This window comes from Amphiura filiformis, chromosome 16, assembly GCF_039555335.1.
Source record: "Amphiura filiformis chromosome 16, Afil_fr2py, whole genome shotgun sequence".
In the NCBI taxonomy this organism is placed as follows: domain Eukaryota; kingdom Metazoa; phylum Echinodermata; class Ophiuroidea; order Amphilepidida; family Amphiuridae; genus Amphiura; species Amphiura filiformis.
Window position 1 is genome coordinate 61,105,049 of NC_092643.1, and position 20,830 is coordinate 61,125,878.

Below are 20,830 nucleotides of genomic sequence, written 5' to 3' on the forward strand. Positions count from 1 at the left end.
CAAAACTGAGCAATGTATTCAATTCGATTGAAATCGATATTCTATTATTGACGTAGATAAAGAGAGTGATAGTGTGTCAATAATGTACATTGTATTGCAGCTGGATTTTACATGCATTCCTTTATATAAATATTTTCTCAAAGAGTTGAATATGATCACAATTTTTACCCAGGATTTCAAATTTTTTACCGCGAAATTGCAGTAAATACCGGTCCTCACTAATTAGTGTATTTAATTTCCAGTTAGTGTATTTAAGATAAAACATGTGATTTATGATAAAATTTTCTTGCAATAGAAATATCATAATGGATACTGATATGGTAGGCCGCAACCGCCACAACGTGGAGCTGCTACGCGTAGCTGACTTTTTGCTCCGTGGAGCCAAATTGACCAATCATGATCATGTTAGAGTTTTTCATAACTCGGAGGTAAAACTGACCAATCAAGTACGACTTACTCATTATGTGAAGCGAATTTATTCATTAAGAATTTGCCAGACGAGCGTCACGTAGTTGCAAGATATCCTCGGTCACGAAAGTTGTGATTCAAAAAGTAGTTTATGAAAAGTACGAACCGACTTATTATTAAGATGGACATGCACTCATAAGAAACTCATACAGTATTGTACATAACTATATAGCTAGGCAGAGTGGTGGTAAACCATGCACACAGTTCTGCGATTTGCAGTGTATCGCCGGGAGCTAATTTGTATAACTTGCGCGGTGTGGCCTGCGGAATTCGACCTTCAGCAAACCAGTTCGGATTTACTTTATATACTAGTAGTAGGCCATACATACTGTAGTTTACTGTCCGTTTTCCTATACACAATACTCAGTGCGCTCACCATTGACGCGTGACCTCTACAAATAGTGTATGTTAGAAGTATAGTCCATTGCCTAGTTGACGTCACTGTGTAAAAATAACCGCCAATATTTAAAGTATTCTCTGAAATTCTAGAAAATATAGTTTTGTAACATGTCCTAAATTTTAGCTAATTTAGGTGTTTGGAAATATTGGTACTTTTGTGTTTTAGGAAGGATATGTAAACGACAGATAACACCAAAAATATTATTTCTAAACCGTGTTAAGTCTGCAAACCATTATGCTTCTCATTTTCAAGAACGCTGGTTAACAATAAGCAGACTATTGTCTCATTTCGTAAACAAAAGCCCACGCAGTATTGTTACCTTGCGTTCGCTTTATAATCGTTCACCCAACTGAAACTATAATACCAGCTCATTGCTCATTGCACAGGTAAAACAGACACAAGAAGTGCAGTGTGTATTTAACCAGAGAAGATCTGATGTAACATAGTTGAGCTGTTTTCATTGAGTGTTATCTTGGTTTAATAGCTTTTAATGGGGTTTAAGTCCTTCAAAGGTCGTGGTGAATTCTACTCTAGACATGACTGCATCATGATTATTTTAAAGTCAACAACATTCAACAATATGATCACCGTAATAGTATGACAGTATCAGTACCGTGGGTGTCAGTGATCCTGGCCTGACACAGTAGACAAACAAACAAACAAACATGCCACACACATGACACATGCATGAAAGGTAACATTGACTATACACTAATCAAACAATGGTATTGATCCTGTACAAATGGTCGTGGTTTATTTACATTCGATTCATTTAAAATCCCCATAGTAAACATTAATTTTGGGAAGAGTTTTCTCTCTCTGGAACGAGGATGCATCCACTGGCTCCGCGTAATGAAAAGATCTAACATGATTGGTCAATTTAGCTCCGCTGAAGCGAAAAGTCAGCTACGCGTTGCAGCTTCTCGTTGTGGCGGTTACGGCAAGCCATATACTGATCATGCGAAAATCATAAAAACATAGAATAGAAACAGTGTGACAGGCTCTCAAAATCTCAAATTGTATGCTTAGCCTGACTCACTCGGCCTATCTCGAACAAAATCACCATGCGTACCTGTTGAAAAACGTGAGGATTCATCCTACTATCACGGCAATTTTTAACACGGAGATATAGGGACGATGACGGTGTGCAGGGTCTAACTTTGTTACAAAATGTTATGAACCTCCAAAAAGGCACATGCCTAGACATTGATCCACAAGCCTCAGCACACATACGTTCAGTCGGTCGTTCACATATCAAAAGTGATTTTGTTGTCACTGTTTTTGCTGTTATACTAGGGATACCTCAAAGAAAATATTACCATATTGTTTTAACATACCCTGGTGTTAAAAATAGCTTTTGAAAGAGGTGGTGTTTCCTGTTGTTAAGTGTAAAAGTGTAAGTAGACATATTAGTCCAAGCAATCTAGTCAGTATTTTCAACTTGAAACTATTTCCAACAGGTTTGTCTTCACCACAGAATATTACAGTAAAAGTTCTAAGAAATCCCTGTAGGAGAAAATGGGCATGAAACCAAAATGATCGCTTTATCAATTTAAATGTTTGTCAAATCTTGTTTATACCAGACATCTTCTTATCATAAGGATACAGAAAAAGTATAGTTTGACCTATCTCCGACATAGTCTTTAAATTAAATGCAAAAAGGTAACAGGCCTAATTTGGTTTCCACGTTGCTGATAATTGAAAAATGTTCTGATCTTAATCAAAATGGTCTCAAATTGTTTCCTTACAAAACTAAAGCAAAATAAGAATAGTTTGCATTTTGGATGCATACCAGCCAATGTCAGTGTCAATGCCTCTTGAAGATGGGGGATGTTTAGCCTGTTTGGCATGTTATTATCCGTATATCCCCCAGGGTTGAGGCCCCTTTCCCCCAGCCCATTTGGTTCTTGTCTGTGACTTTCATGGTTTTCATGAGGAACTGATCTTAGAAATGTATATAGATTTCAGGTTTATGCCTACTGACTAGACTACACTCGCATGCAGGACTACACCATATCAGGGATATGACCGTATCAAGTGTATGTAGAGCTAGCTTGAGCTCATCAACTTGACTAGTCTAACATGTCTACGTTAAGGACGGTTTCCTGTTATGCCAAGGTATGGGTCTAAAAATACACTCAGCCTTAGATTGCCATTGTTTTTGGTCCAGGTATTTCCTTATTGGTTCAATAGGATGTATTGCCAAGGACATTCTAATTGTTCTGAACATGGACCTTTTTATTTACTCGTATAGCATTCTGAGATGGTAATGGATTGAAAAGGAAGGGGACTTTGTGACAGGAATTTATGCTGTGATATCAGTAGAATTTGATAGTCGGAAAGCAAAATGTAATAAGAGCTATCTTTTAGAATACCCTACCATTTTTTACATTCACAGTGCGTGTGTATGGGTCGTTCATAAAAGAGCCCCATTGAAAATCTACAGTGGTAGGGTATTCTAAAAGAAATCCGTAATAATTGTTGGGCAAGAAAAACCTCCTATGTACTTGTGGCCCTTGAACATGTTTAAAACAAAACTGCCAAGTCCCAAGGAGGTTTTTTTGCCCAACGACGATGTCGACGAAAAGGGAAAAAAAGTTTGGTGAATTTGATTTTTTTTTGGTATTTCAGAATGTTGCGTTTTTGCATGGTATGGTTAGAGCATACATCAATTACATAACCACCCTAATTATTTCTTATGATTTTCCTTTAAGGCCAAAAAACAACAAGTTTGTTTCCTGTAGCGCACGCGCATTTCGTTTTTGATGGCTTATTGTGCGCATTTGAATTTTTTTTCACTTACAAAGAAAAAAAACCAGGAAAATCGCAAAATAAATAATATAAAACACTACTGGAGTAAACATTTACACATTACACAACAAACGAGCACAGTGAAAAAGTACTGCAGGTTGAAAGGGGGTCTTGAATATTCTTGAGGATGAAGAAATATTTTTTTTGTGTGTCGGACAAACCCACTGTAAATTCCCATTCCAATTTGCAGCGAAAAGGTTTTTTTTTTTTTTTTTTTCAAGACATGGATTAAAAAACAAAACAAAAAATGCATTTCGCATTTGACTTTTTGGACCTGCTACAGGCAAAAAGACATGGGGTTGTTTTTTGCCTAATCTGTCTTATTATGCAAAGATTGGTGAATAAATATGTTTAAATGCATGCTTGAACCATATTTTGTACTTTGTTCTCAAAATTACAAAAAAATGGCATATGACATATTAGAATTATTCCAAATTAATGATTGCAATTTGTTAATTGTTGTAGAATGCTCATAACAAACAAAAAAATATATTTATTAATGCTCCTAAACAGTGCGTGTTTTTCGTGATAGCCGGTATGGTAGAACAGCAACAATTTGTCTTAGCTTTAATAATAGCGCATTTGTCTCAGCATGGTTTATTTTCAAGTTATGCCAAGCCTGCTGTTTATTGGTATTATTGTTTTACTTAACGCGGCTGTGTACTCTAGACATTGTTTCTTTCGCAAAATTGAGTTTTTTTGATATGTTTGTACTTTGTTATGTTTTTTATAAATACAAGGAATGAAAATCCAGATTTATAAACGCCAACTGCAATATTTTAAGGATTTTATTTCACTATTCCACTCGTGTTTGAAATTGAAAAGGAAAGAAAATCTTTGTTGAACCAGCAGGGTACACGCGCGCAACAACGCATCGCGTTGCGTATCGCGCAATTTGTTAACGCACAAATACGCTACGCATACGCGACACTTATCTGTATGCGCGGCGCATCTTATGGAAACTCCACGGAAGCACTGATTTCACAAAAACCTAGTGGTCAAATGGCTCCGTTTTACCTGATAAAATGTGGGTTTTTCAAGTTCTTTCCCCGATTTAAATATCAAGTTATGAATGGATTTCGCTCAAACTTCTCAAGGGGCTGTGGATTTACCCGATGTTCACGTAATATAAGGTACAAAAGCGAAAACTGCCGCATTCTCCTGTGAGATTCGATGAAAGTGCAAAATGTGACCACTTTAAACTTCAACGGCCATTATTTCAATGTTCATTTTCTCGGTAAAATGACGATTTAGGTACACGATAACTCAATAAATACAGCATCTATAGGTAAGCAAATATGATCATTGTAAAAAGCATGATCGACTCAAGAAACGGTTTTCTCAATTTTTTATATTTTGGTCTATTTCCGATTTTAGGCATCACTTTGTGCAAATAAGCGTTTGTGAATTTTAAAAAGTTCATTTTGATGCCTTATATGGTCAATATCTCAAAAAATAAGGCCAATATCAAAAAAATAAAAAAACGTTTTTGGAATGGAGCCTCAAGATTGAGCTAAAAACAAAATAATATATTTCGGAAAGAGTGTTTTTTTGTTATGATGTACCTAACAAATATTGCCAAAAACTCACTTTTTTGTGATTTTCTTCAGAATTGTTGTTTTTACCCCAAATCTGTATTTATATTAATATTTATTGATGTCTTGCCTTCATAAAAATGTATACTTTTATATGGCTTGCGCGAATAATTACAAAGTTATTGCACTTTTACTACATGCATGTCTGAGAGTACACAGCCACCTTAATCAACAACAGCGAGAGGTGTGAATTTCCCATCTCGTATTGCAGTATGGTCTGCTTTGGAATAGGATTGCTACACAACCGGCCACTTAAAACACCCATTTTGGGCTGCTTTTGAATCGTGTGTGTATAGCAACTGAAAAAGTATTTTTTGTAGGTCAAATAAAAACTAGTTTGTCTCTGGGCTGGTGCACGCATCAGTATAAACCTGCACCCAGGATGCCCTGAACATTATCATCTTGCTTTTTTTCTGAAACAAAATTTAACAAACATTAATGCTGCACTAATGCTGCACAAAAAAAACCATATATTTATCTGCAAAGATTGATTGGTTGTCAAAATACCACTGTAGAACTATATAACAAGAACTGTCTTTAAAAAAGACAATACCATGGATGAAGATAATTTTATAGGATTTGCAATCCTCATCAGACCATTTATTTTTGCATTAGACAGAGCTAAGACAGAGGCATATTTGTTGAAATGCCTTCACATTACATGTATGGACACATCAGTATTATTGGCCACTGGATAATCATGATAATGAGAGAGTACTTTATTTTCATCTATCGGACAATTCATTTGTCAAAAGCACCGTAAAAGTGAGGGTTTAGAGTGTTCTTTTATCCATTGGCTGGAAATTGGGCTGCTTGGTTTGGAAGCTGTATGGCCGCCAACCACCTTGTTGTGGCGATTGTTGTGTTTTAGTCTGAAATAATGTGGCAGACCTAGTTCAGAGCATTAAAGTTTGATCAACTTGCTTGCCAAATTATAAATAAACATTTAACTGCAGCTGTAGAAATAATTTGTTTCTATTTATACCATACTAACAGTGTTTGGGATACTATAATAGTTTTAGCATTTGTGTGTATTGTGGAAAGACTTCAGGAAGGAAGGAGGGACTTTATTTCTAAATCATTACTGTCTAGATACCCAGAGGTCCCATGTTCAAATCCTGGTCAAGGATGAATTTTGTCTTTCTGGCTTACTTGAGGGAAAGAACAAATTTCATCCACTGTATTGTATGTAAATGCCCACTATTTTTTTCAATTGGCTAAAATACAGAAATATCAATGCAATATCAATATTTGGTATGTACACTATTTTCTCACCCCTGTATGCTACATGAAAAATGACAGACATGCATTCTCCACAGTCATTCTGATACATACAGAATAACAAACATGCATTCTTAGTCATTTGGGTACATGCAAAATGGCAGACATACATTCTCCTCAGTAATTCATTGCTATACCAATTTTATATTAGGGATTTTATAGACTTGTGTGGATGAAGATTACCATTTCATATTCATGTGAAAAATGCTGTAATGCCTGCTTGAGCAACAAGCAATTATCATGCAGACCCCAGTAGAACACAGGGATTTGTATGAAATGTGAACAACAAAATAAAAATCATGAATCTTAAAATATTAAATTACTCAAAAGAAAAAGCGAAATAAACACCTAGGAATGATTCCACATCACAAAAATCATTAGGCCCATCTCTATTCATAGTTTTACTGTAGGGATCATAAGGGACTTATTGGCCTAGTTTAAACAACAATGTCTATCGGCAATTTGGTCCGGTTTCTGACGACATCAATTCCTTTTCTCATTCCTCATCTATTCGATTACTCCTCCAAGCTAAAAATAATACAAGTGTACCCAAATTAACAAGGCAATTACTCAGTTGAATCGCATGTGATATGAGTGAGTGAAATCAGTCATATGTCGATTATAATCAAGTTTTTTAGCCTATTTAACTGGCTGCGATATGCTGAGAGTCCATTTTCACTTATGGAGATATGGTGATTATCTTGTTGCAGAAAACAATTAAATTTAACCCCCTGAGCACTACCTCCCTTTCTAACATTGCCTCTGATTGGTCAATTACATGATATCTTCACTTTAATCACCAATCAGAATGGAGTTTTGCAAATAATTCACCCCAATTTTTTTGCATTGTGAAATTATTCTAACAATGTTGCTGATTGGTCCAATTGATAATGAAAACTTCATTTTGGCCAATCGGCATGCAGTTCTCATGGGGTTAAAATGATATGTGGGCACCTTCTTTAGCTGTATCGCAAAATTGGTTTAAACAACATAGGACTGATTGTTGCTTGACCAGGAGATAAATTTGATGTCCATAAGCAAAATGAGTAACTTGTGCAAAATGAATGTTAATTCTTTACCTTCATTACAAGACAAATTCAAAGGGTTTGTTTTGATGATAAATTCCAAATTTGGACCAACGGCTCCTGAGACAGACATACATATTTCTGTGTATATAAAGCCCAATAAAATACAGGCAGACTTGCATATATCATTGGAGCAGTTTTTTCTCAAAATTGATGATATCAAGAAGCGACTGGTTAAGGTTGCTCTTGACTTATGGAGTGGACTAGACTATTTCTTCTCATAACACTTACTAGCATTGCCCTAGGGACCCGGTCCTAGTTATTAACACTCTGATACGATGCAATGTACCTACATTTAAAAAAATTCTAAGAATCCTTTAAAAATTCTAAGAATCCTTAAAAAAATTAGTGACCTATTTCAAGAACTGCAGAACAAATACTAGGAATGTTTGTTCTCATTTCAATGCATTTTGATTTAAACCTTTTACCTGAAGTTTTTTTTTTTTTTCATTTCAAAATTTTTGAAAGTTCAAGATTTTGCGGACTGCTGCAGTTACCTGAGAAGTGGTTATTAGATGTACAATGTACTAGTTATGCCCAACGCAATCTAACTCATGCAGAAATTTCGGAATATGTCATGAAAATGAAAATACACAGGCAAAATGACCAACTGACTTAAATGGAAACTGTTTGATTTTGGGTATTTTGATTTGTTTGAATTTTGGTGGTATTTTTTTTTTCGAATCAGCATTTTTCAACAATGATTGAAAAATAGGAAAATCTAATGTCCCATTCAGTGATCCCAGTGATTCAATGTACACAAAATTTAAAATTGTGTATAAATTACTTAATATTAAAGGTCATTAGAATTGTCATTAGGTATTTCTGAAATGAAAAAATTGGCAACAAAACAAGGAAACAGCTTTTCCAATCCAGTAACGCTGTGTGTGCGGAATATCGTTTCGAACAATAGAAATGTTGTTTGCATTGCTTTGTGTGTATTGAACAGTAGATGGTGGTCAGAGAAAATCGATAAATGCCCAGTGAATTTACTATACAATTTCACTGAACAAAATTGCATTGGAGAAATTCATATGTTTACGATCCTCCGAATGAGCAAATCACCGAATGGGCCTTTTAACTTATAAAAATGATTATGATACCTGATATTTGTTTCTCATACCTTAAATAGTGTCTCATCGTAGCAGACAATAACAGCATGTAGAGAGCAGAGGTGCAGCTAATGTTACCCCAGACTTCAATATGTGTATTATACAGCCAATACACTTGTTTGTTGTCTTGAAAAACATGTCTTGATGAAGTTAAATACTGTCTGTACGCCATAGGGGTCAGTATTAAATCCTTGTATAGGGATGTGCAACTATGATATATTTACAGGTTAAAAACTGTATTATGTGTTGAAAGAGATATAAGACAAATCAGTGCAGGGGCACTGTGATGTTCATATGTATCATCATACATGTATATTATAAACCCCTTGCAGGGCACACACCATTCTTAGTCATTCATTCTGAAAAAAAAACCAATGTTTGATCAACACTTTTTTAACGCTTTAATCCTATGTACTTTCCTAATGTCTAATTTGATTGGCTACTCAATCCTATATACTTTCCTAATGTCTAATCTGATGGACTACTCAATCCTATGTACTTTCCTAATGTCTAATCTGATGGACTACTCAATCCTATGTACTTTCCTAATGTCTAATCTGATGGACTACTCAATCCTATGTACTTTCCTTATGTCCAATCTGATGGACTACTCAATCCTATGTACTTTCCTAATGTCTAATCTGATGGACTACTCAATCCTATGTACTTTCCTAATGTCTAATCTGATGGACTACTCAATCCTATGTACTTTCCTAATGTCTAATCTGATGGACTACTCAATCCTATGTACTTTCCTAATGTCTAATCTGATGGACTAACTCAATCCTATGTACTTTCCTAATGTCTAATCTGATGGACTAACTCAATCCTATGTACTTTCCTAATGTCTAATCTGATGGACTACTCAATCCTATGTACTTTCCTAATGTCTAATCTGATGGACTACTCAATCCTATGTACTTTCCTAATGTCTAATCTGATGGACTACTCAATCCTATGTACTTTCCTAATGTCTAATCTGATGGACTAACTCAATCCTATGTACTTTCCTAATGTCTAATCTGATGGACTACTCAATCCTATGTACTTTCCTAATGTCTAATCTGATGGACTACTCAATCCTATGTACTTTCCTAATGTCTAATCTGATGGACTACTCAATCCTATGTACTTTCCTAATGTCTAATCTGATGGACTATATCTGATAAGCTGTATTTTCGCTGGAAAGGGGCCGGGAAATGTCGGCCATTTTGTTTGCAAAAGGCATGTTCTTCTTCCGCGTTACCCGGAAGTGGCAGCTCTGTTTGATCAACACTTTTTTAACGCTTTAATCCTATGTACTTTCCTAATGTCTAATTTGATTGGCTACTCAATCCTATATACTTTCCTAATGTCTAATCTGATGGACTACTCAATCCTATGTACTTTCCTAATGTCTAATCTGATGGACTACTCAATCCTATGTACTTTCCTAATGTCTAATCTGATGGACTACTCAATCCTATGTACTTTCCTTATGTCCAATCTGATGGACTACTCAATCCTATGTACTTTCCTAATGTCTAATCTGATGGACTACTCAATCCTATGTACTTTCCTAATGTCTAATCTGATGGACTACTCAATCCTATGTACTTTCCTAATGTCTAATCTGATGGACTACTCAATCCTATGTACTTTCCTAATGTCTAATCTGATGGACTAACTCAATCCTATGTACTTTCCTAATGTCTAATCTGATGGACTAACTCAATCCTATGTACTTTCCTAATGTCTAATCTGATGGACTACTCAATCCTATGTACTTTCCTAATGTCTAATCTGATGGACTACTCAATCCTATGTACTTTCCTAATGTCTAATCTGATGGACTACTCAATCCTATGTACTTTCCTAATGTCTAATCTGATGGACTAACTCAATCCTATGTACTTTCCTAATGTCTAATCTGATGGACTACTCAATCCTATGTACTTTCCTAATGTCTAATCTGATGGACTACTCAATCCTATGTACTTTCCTAATGTCTAATCTGATGGACTACTCAATCCTATGTACTTTCCTAATGTCTAATCTGATGGACTATATCTGATAAGCTGTATTTTCGCTGGAAAGGGGCCGGGAAATGTCGGCCATTTTGTTTGCAAAAGGCATGTTCTTCTTCCGCGTTACCCGGAAGTGGCAGCTCCAGAACAAATGACGTCATTTCTGGATTTCAGCCGGAACGGTTACGTTCACTGCCGTGCATCAGAATACGCATCAGCGTATCTAGGTTTTACTAAAGTAAAACATCTTTGGGTTGCTCTGACATTAGGCAATACACTTTTGCATTTAATATCCAATACTACCATTTTGTGCCAAAAAAGCCTCATATCCAGTAACATAGTTCCATAACCTCCAATTTAACAATTATGACTTAAAAATTGACCTCAAGTTGTGGAGTATGATTTTTATACCAAACACATTCAAAGGTCATTCTGTGTGTGCATAGTGAATATTGTTTTTTGTTGTTTTAATGTGTCCAGAAAATATAGGCCTGGCTATGTTTCGTCTTGGTGAGTATAAGTGATGTCAACAAGCTTAAATGCGTGCATGTGTACACCAGCACTTTGAGCAAACACAGAGGATGATTTAAGCACTCCCCAGCAAGTCTTGCGGTTAGCACAGCTGTGTGAGTGAACATGACACCACTGCTCGCCCACTGCATACACACATGCATCATAAATTTGAATTTGGACAGATATATTTACTATAAAAACACCTTCAAAAAGTTGGTCGAATTCACATTTTATGTTATCTACAGAAGGTGTGAATTATTCTTCATGCATACATCACTTTAGATCTGAAATCGACCAAGTAATAATGACACACGGGCAATTCTAAAACAACATCTTTTGCACAGAGTTCATGGGATTTGAAAAGTAAAGTGGCAGTTGAAACTCTGGTGATAACACTTTTACAGTGCATGATGGGGCTTCCTTAAATCATCCTCTGGAGCAAACACTTATAAAGTTGTGCCCAATGAATTGCACCCTGATACCAATCACGTACCAAGGTGATAAGTACAGCTTGGCTTGGCATGGTTCTGTTATCATATCTTAGGCTGAGTTCACATAGAAGTATACGGTATACGGTATTAAGCTATCTGAAATCGCTCATTCGATCAGGCTGAGTTCATATAGGAGTATACTATGTGAACTCAGCCTGATCGAATGAGCGTATTTCATATAGCGGATATCGAGTATGTCAGTTTACCCATTTTCTTCGTCTTATCAAATGCTTGTAACTTTACTTCTTGGGGTCACATTGCATTCAATGAGGTGTCATAATGTGCAGTATTAGATAGTGCATCTATTAAAAAAATGAATTTACCCACATATGGTTTAGGTTTTTAAAATTAGGACGGTATACGCTGCACTAAAATCGAACACGCACGATTCCCACTATACTAAACTATACGCAGGTATACGGCCTTTTCGAATAGCTCTTATGTGACCCGGTACTATGAAATTACCTTGCTCGATTTAAGCTATACGCGTGCACCGGCAAACCGTGCATCGTATACCCGAATAGTATACTTCTATGCGATCGTAGCCTTATGTGACCCGGTACTATGAAATTGCCTTGCTCGATTTGAGCTATACGCGTGCACCTGCAAAACGTGCACCGTATACCCGAATAGTATACTTCTATGTGAACGCAGCCTTATGGTCATTGGTCACCTTTCGTAATAACTATAATTAAATAATTATGACAAGGTGAAGTCAAACCACAATGGTGTTATATAATTTATCAATCAGATTGAGTGGAAGTGTCATCATCTAATTAACCTTGCCTTTCTCTTCATATCGCCAACCTGTTACGATAATTGCCTAAATCATTTTTTTATAATTTTGAGAACAAAGTACACAATAAGATTCAAGCGTACATCAGTTATGTAATCACACTAATTATTTCTGATTAATCTCTTTAATTTGTCTCTTAATCATTTGTTCTTCTGCAAAGATTGGTGAATAAATATGTGTAAGTGCATATATGAACCGTATTTTGTACTTTGTTCTTAAAATTACAAAAAATGGCAATATTTAAAAAAGAAAATTATTGTGTGTCTACTTCATCACAATCTATAGATAAAATAAAACATAATTGCCACATTGCCCTGTCCAATAGAGGTTGTGCATATGTCGTATCATCCCGTAAATATGGCGGACTACTCAAATGCATTCAACAAAAGCATGATTGCAATCTACCGCGACAGTTCGTCTCACACACATAACAAATGCACCACGATCAAATAGGTTGATGACAACATTTGATTGAATGGACTGCACTGCGCCATGATTACTGTGAAGGACACCGATTCAAATCCTTTGTTTGGAGCCAATGGATAAAAGCGTGCAGGGCCTCTATGGCTGCACAATATCTCTGTCCATTTTATCTCCGATACTCTCCTCCCATAAATCATCCTATTGTCATGTGTGATGTGATCAAGTAAATTCAATCATTTGAATTGCAATACAGCCACAAGAAGTGTCCAATTTCATTTCTATTGGAAATTTATCTGCAAAGTTTGATATACAGCCATAAGGCTAAACAAACAAATTGTTGTTTCAAAAAGTTTCAAAAACAAATGCGGAATGCGTTTTATTAGGGTGTATTTTTTTGCATTTTTTTAAAACTTAATTTTGAATCAATTGAAGTACAAATATCAATTGTTTTATACCTAAACAATGTGAGTATTGAATCAAGTTACCTTTCTTCCAAATTTGTCTCAGAATTTTGTGATTTTATGGCAAAAATCTTGAAGAAAAAAGGACATAAAAAATTAATTTTCCGTTTCGCCTGACATGGACGCGCTTGGCGGCCGAGACGTAACAATTTTTTGTTTCACCTAAGAAGTGTCCAATTTATTTTCTATTTCATTTGTTTCTGCAATAACAAACATCAAGTAAAAAAATGGCAATCTAATTGTGCTATTCCAGTTGAACTCCATACACCCCCTATGGAAGACATGACCTTAATCTTCTACACAGGGGGTGTGAATTTCAAATGGGGTTACCTGAATGGGTAATTCCATTTGAAATCTGCACACCTTGTGTGGGAGATTAAGGTCATATCTTCTATAGTATATGGGGTGTATGGATTTCAACTGAAATAGCCCATTTTGATGGGGTCTTCTATAGTCTGCACAAAGAACCAGACAATTAAGTTTAAAAGACATGATGTAGCACAACAAGTGACTCGTTTTACTTGGTCACATTCATACAGGAAAGTAGGTCCGCAATAATACACATCAGTGCAACACTGGCCTACATAATATAGAATTGGTATCTAAACCACATTACTCCACTGTCTGGTGAATGCAAACAGGCAACATTTCCTCCACACAAATTTTATTTATGTGTAATGTAACACTGAATTGGTGCTTCCATTGCATGATGTTCACTATATCATATTCACTAGACATGTGCCATACTCACAGAATTAAAGAAAGAGAATCGGGACTCGACCGCCATCTTGAGCAAAAATTGGGGGTATTTGATTTCCCTCGGAATACATTCGAGGCATTGGTTGTCATGCAAGCGCAACATGGATGAAGGGCGCATTTGAGAGACGCACTTGATGCGACCTGCACATGAATACCCAGCCGCTTCAGATGAGACGCAGAATTGTTTTTGTTCATCTCCGCGCACCGTCGTCAAGGACCCGAATACCCCCAATAGCTGACGGCATGATTGTACGTGGCGGTATAGGGAGTTCCGGTTCTCCTTCTCTAATTCTGTGGCCATTCTGAATGAAATTTACAATGTGTAGATGATCCAAATAGCGCTATGTAAATTCACATTGATCTGGATTTCATATTCACTACAAGATTCCTGGCGACGGGGTACCTCTGCTGCAATGCTACTTTGTGGCTACTACCACTGCTACTACCGAGTACCCAAGCCCTTTGTGGCCGACGTTGGTACTACACCAATGTACCAGTGTCGGCCACCACACTGTAGATACCCCCGTAGCAAAGTACTTACATCGATACTCCACCATGCGTCACCTAAGAGTCAACTGCGATGTACCGAGTAGGTGACTTATAGGCAGACCATGGTCGGGGGTACTTCGATGGCCCTTCAGCGGAAGTACCTGCACAGTAACCACTTCCATGGTGTACCCATGTGTCAGCAGTGAAGTAGCAGTGAAGGTACTCACCCGCGAGGTACTCTGTCGCTAAAGTCCTTTGATCGTAAAGTTCATTGACTTCAAGGCGCGTGCGCCCGTGGTACAACTACGCGGCCGACTGCGCGTTCAACTACTGCGTTCAACAAGGCTTGCACGAGCAACGTTGTAGTGGAATTTTTAATTTGTTATGATCTGGATGCAATTGCTTGTTGCACAATGCAGTTTTTCCGTTCACCGGCGACAGTGTTATAATTCCGTTGTTTTTCTTTTGTTTTCCGTTTTGTTCTGTTAGGAAAATAACACGGTTTTTTGTTTGTTTGATTGTTTACTTGGTTAGTTAGCTGTTTGCTTGGCTGATGGTTGCTCAGCTTGGTTGTTTTCATTTGTAATTTTTATCTTTAGTAAATTTATTATTTTTCAGAAATGTTTGAAAAGATTACATCATGTATTTCATGTTCATATGTTTTTTTATTCCTTGCTTTAGTTATTTTACTGATTTATTTATTACCTGTTTATTTATATAGTTGGTTACTTATTTATTTACTTATGTAGGCCTACTTACTTATAAATTTACTTAGTTCTTTCTTTATTTATTTAATTGTTTTTATACTTATTTATTACCTTCACTTATTTATTTACTTACTCATTTAGATATTTATTCATTTATTTAGTTGCTTATTTACTTACTTGGTTATTTTCTTATCTTCTTATTTTCTTGTTTATTTACTTATTTATTTATTTACCTAATTATTTACTTATTTGTATAATTAGTTATTTACCTATATCTCCCTATTTATTTATTTATTTATTTATTTATTTATTTATTTATTTATTTATTTATTTACTTATTTACATCTTTGGGTTATTATTTATTTAATAACTTATTTACTTGTTTACTCAGTTGCTTACATTATGTATTGTTATTTACTTATTTATTCACTCATTTACTAATAGGCCTACTTAACTTATCCGCTTAAAAATGTCCAAAGAATAAAATAAGAAACATAAATCAAGAACATATTTAATCAATATAAATCAATATGGCAACAGAAATAAATAAGAAATGGCAACCCGCTTGCCTCACTTTTTTGCCAGAGTACCCATGTCGGTACTCAGCTGCAGAGTACCTGGCAGGTGAGTACCAGTGTCGGTACTCGGAGTACCTTCAAAGTACCTACGCCACGAGGTATTCGCGAGTTGCAGCCGGCTTGCTGGGCCACAAGGGTCTGGTGGCCGACGTAGGTACTCGAGAGTAGCAGCACTGCTACTCTCATGAGAATCCTGTAGTGTTAGTATTTGGAGTTAGTATCCTGTGTGGATCACCCCTGTGTAGTATGCAGAGGCCTTGTGATGTTCATAGTAAACTATTGAATGCAGATTTAGATACTAGGGTGCTACACTACTCCACATTGATTTGGATTTTGTATGGATCACCCCTGTCAGTCAGAATTAATAGTTACATTTTCACGGGAAAATTTTCTGGACACGTGACACCCATGGGCGCAGACATATTAGCATTATGGAATGTGACCCCGAGCACAGCGGGTGTTCATCCAATGTATTTGAATAGGAAGAATTCCTCCTTTGATGCAAAATAAGTTACTTGTCGCAAGTTAATAATATTATGGTAAGAGTTTCCGTAGATAAATATTTTTTTCCGTAGATAGATATTTTTGAAATTACGTTTTGATGATATTGTGAAGAAATTAAGATAACATAATATTTAATAAATTTGCAATGCACAAATTTCTATCAAAATTGCGGTCAAAAACACTATTCCAATTCAAAATTACTAAGACTTGAATAGCGAGGTCACCGCCGGGGGTCAGAGATCAGGCTCGAGGTTACACTCACATTGATACGCATTGGTCACGTGTCCAGAAAATTTTCCCGTGAAAATTTACCTATTAATCTTGACTGCCTGTGTAGTATGCAGATTCATTGTGGGTATTCAGAGTAAACTACAGTCAATTAGTTCCCCGAGATTCATCCACATTGAAGACCACATTGTTGCGGATTTAGTACCCCATGTGGATCGCCCCTATATTCTCATTCTTTTCAAGCATAACTGATATATGTCATCCACATGACAAGTTTAAAACTAGAACCAGGTCATAATACTATGTGTGAATGGAAAAAGGATGTAAAAGCTTTGTTATTGCTATGCACTTATGACCTTCTTGCATTCAACTGAAGAATCCATGTGGGAATTCAACTAAAGAATCCATGTGGGAATTCAACTGAAGAATCCATGTGGGAATTCAACAACCAAACATAACAAAGTAAAATTGACAATTATTGAATTTTAGTCTAACATGGCTGCTGTGACTGGGAGTCTGGATCGATGCATATTTAGGGGCCAAATTTGCCAAACTTGGCTTTATGTTCAGGGGCCAAATTTTACCAGCAAACTTTTGTAGTCTAGTGGCTTTTGCTGGGTTTTTTAAACAGAAGTACAGAGAGCTGAAATCATCTGTAATAATCAACTATTTATTTCAACAAGTAAGGTAAACATTGCATCTGCTTAGTGCCAGAAGTAGGTAAGTGAAATAGCTGCCATGTGTAGCTGCTGTGTGTTAGATGACAGGGCAGCTATTTGCACTTACCCACTTTTGACACTGAACCAGTTGATAATTTGCTCTACTAAACCTGCATAATGGAGGTACAAAGTCATCCCCCTGATTGCTCCCAAACTCAAAGTGACCAATGCATGCAAGATATGTGCCCTACAGACCCAAACCTGCTAGTCATCATCCTGTTCCATGAAAAGTCCTCTGCTTAATACACTAATATTGCATGATATCATCCAACCAGGCCATGGACAGCATTGGTGAAATTGAGATGAAGCTATCATCAGTAGATAGCATAAAATGTTTCTTTAGTGTATATCATAAAAGCTAGCTTCAGTGAACAGTATGAAGCTATAGCTGCAGTAGATAGTGTAAAGCTTTCTTCATTAGATAGCATAAAAGCTATCTTCAGTAGACATCATGAAATGAAAATTATCTTCAGTAGATAGCACAAAGCTATCCTCAGTAGATAGCATAAAGGATATCTTCAGTAGAAAGCCTAAAAGCTTTCTTCAGCAGACATAAAAGTTGAATCTTCAGCTGATAGCATAGAAGTTATCTTCAGTAGATAGCATAGAGGTTATCTTCAGTAGATAGCATAAAAACTACCTTCAGTAGATAGCATAAAAGTTATCTTCAGTAGATAGCATGAAAGTTATCGTCAGTAGATAGCACAAAATCTAACTTCAGTAGATAGCATAAAAGCTATCTGCAGTAGAAAACACAAAAGCTATTTCTTCAGCAGCTTCTTCAGCTGATAGCATAGAAGTTATCTTCAGTTGATAGCACTTAAGTTATCTTCAGTAGATAGCACAAAAGCTAACCTCAGTGGATAGCATAAAAGCTATCTTCAGTAGATAGCATAAAAGCTATCTTCAGTAGGAAAAAAAAGCTTTCTTCAGTAGATAGCATAAAAGCTATATCACAGTTGATAGCATAGAAACTATCTTCAGTAGGTAGCATAAAAGCCATCTTCAGTAGGTAGCATTAAAGCCATCTTCAGTAGATAGCATAAAAGCCATCTTCAGGAGATAGCATAAATGTTATCTTCAGTGGATAGCAAAAAAGCTATCTTCATTGCACTGATTATAAAAGCGCTGGTAGTACTTTAGATGATTTGACAACTTCCCAGTCAAAGCTTTAGGTGTAACTTTTAATTCCCTAATATTGACAATAAAAATTTTGTATTTATGGAGTTGAACGACCATGACTACTCCAACACGCCTAAAGTAACTCTGATACTGCAAATTATGTACAAAGCTCTCTTGTTCATCATCATTAGCCCATATCGTCCCACTGGTGGGCAAAGGCCTCTCCTAAATTGAGGCAATTTCCCCTGTCTCCTGCATTTCCTGTCTTGTTATCACAAGAAAATGGATCCTGTGGAAAAAAAATATGCAAAGTTTTTAATCAAGAAGGTAAAACCCATATGGGAAATAACACCCCTGATCTATTTATACAAATCCATTAAAAAATGGAACAAAATATCAGACACTATGTGTATAATTGGAGACTTGTTTTGACAGGTAAACAAGTCAATGTATCCAGACATGTATCCCAGGGGCAGTGTTGCCAGACAATGCTAAAAGTCTCCCAATTGGGTGTTTTCTGACTAGTCTGCCCATTCCTTAAAAAAATTACCACATAAATGCTAAAACTGTTAAACTGGGTCTACTTTTGTAAGAATCAAGGTTTGTTTGTATGTTTATGCCAATTTGTTTTGATTCATGTACTGGTTTCCTAGTTTCTATTTTGTTTGTTTACATGTTTGTTTGTTGTTTTGTTGATTTGTTTGTTGTTTGTTTTTGATTTTCACAATATTTTGAGTCTAAAAAAGGAACTGCCTTTGCAAAGTGTGTTATGGCCACTGATTGTTATAAGCTACTATTTTATTTATATTATTCAGTACTCTTTAGTCCTGTCATTTATGTGGGTGATGCCAGGGGTGATGTCGACATTATATTGACATGGGGGAAGATCCTGGTATATGGTATGTGCCACAGGGATATTGACATTTAACAAAATAAAGAGAGACAGACAGATAGACGAATGAACTAAATTTTTTACTAAACCCACTCAATAATGACTTTTGAATAGTGATACTCTTTGAACTGCCAAATTTTGGCCATGATTCCATTTTGTTATATTTTATTTGTGAAAATCATAGATAGACAACTGGCACCCCTTGAAGATCTCGCTGGAGGAACGACAGCTATTAAGCAAATTAGGAGAATGATGTTTACATTGTGACATCGTTTTTTGTCAACATTATTTGTGCCGAAAAAATGACGAACATTGGCACTTTTCTTTCCATCACTATTATATTGTGAAGTACCATATAATAGCTGTGGTGTTAGTCCAATAAACTAATTTTCCTGAAGACTCCATGTTCATATTGGTTAAGTAAGCTGTATTTTTCACTAGAACGGAGACTGTTCTTGTCACCATTTCGCCATTTTTATTATCACAGTTGACATGACATTTTGAGGTCATCTAGTAGACTCTCTTACCAGTCATTTTTGTTATCCTTACTACAGTTCGCCCTATGAAAAGTGAACTTTGACATAGTGTGAAAATTCTTGCCACCAGTGGTGATTGCTTTTTGTTGAGGTTCCCATTTTTCTGATCTTGTGGTTCAGTGGTGTCCGAAAACCGAACTTAACTGCCTTAGTGAAAATAGCATCGCAAACTTAATATTGTGCCTCTTGCACATTTTGGGCTGAAATGGATGGCAACTTTGCTCATACATAGGTGGGAAAGTAAACTCGTCTAATCTGTATTTCATCACCCACTTTGTTTATTGGATGTGCTAAGGCTAGATATTTTTAAGCTTTTGTTGATGTTTATTGTTGATTTCTCATTGGGAGGCAGGCTATTCTCAGGAGCAGGCTAGGATGCTAGACTCTTTGGTACAATGCCTCACATTGTTAGGTTTCTATTACGGTAGTTGTCTAGGTATAGTCCTGCCAGAGGTGTTATGTTGTAGGGAATTTGGTATGTTTTGGTTTAAGGAAAATCTGTTTTCAGAAGTTTTGGGATGAATACCCCTCGGAAATAGTTACTGCATATGATAAAGTAACGACAATAAATCAATTGAAAGAAAACAATCACCATATTTTTACAAAATATGGTACAAAATAATTAGGCAAGTCATTTTTAAAAAACAGGTTAATGAAAGCAAAAATCTCCATATTTTGACCTTCATATGGACACACAAAAATAGCAAAATTTTGAATTTCTTGAAATCAAATATAATTGGAACCAGTCTTGTTTAAGTTGCAGAATGCAAATAATGAAAATACTTTTGACCAATGGGTGGTACCCTTTTGACCTCCTTAGGAGGGGCTACCCTCCTGGATCCCTCCCATCAAGC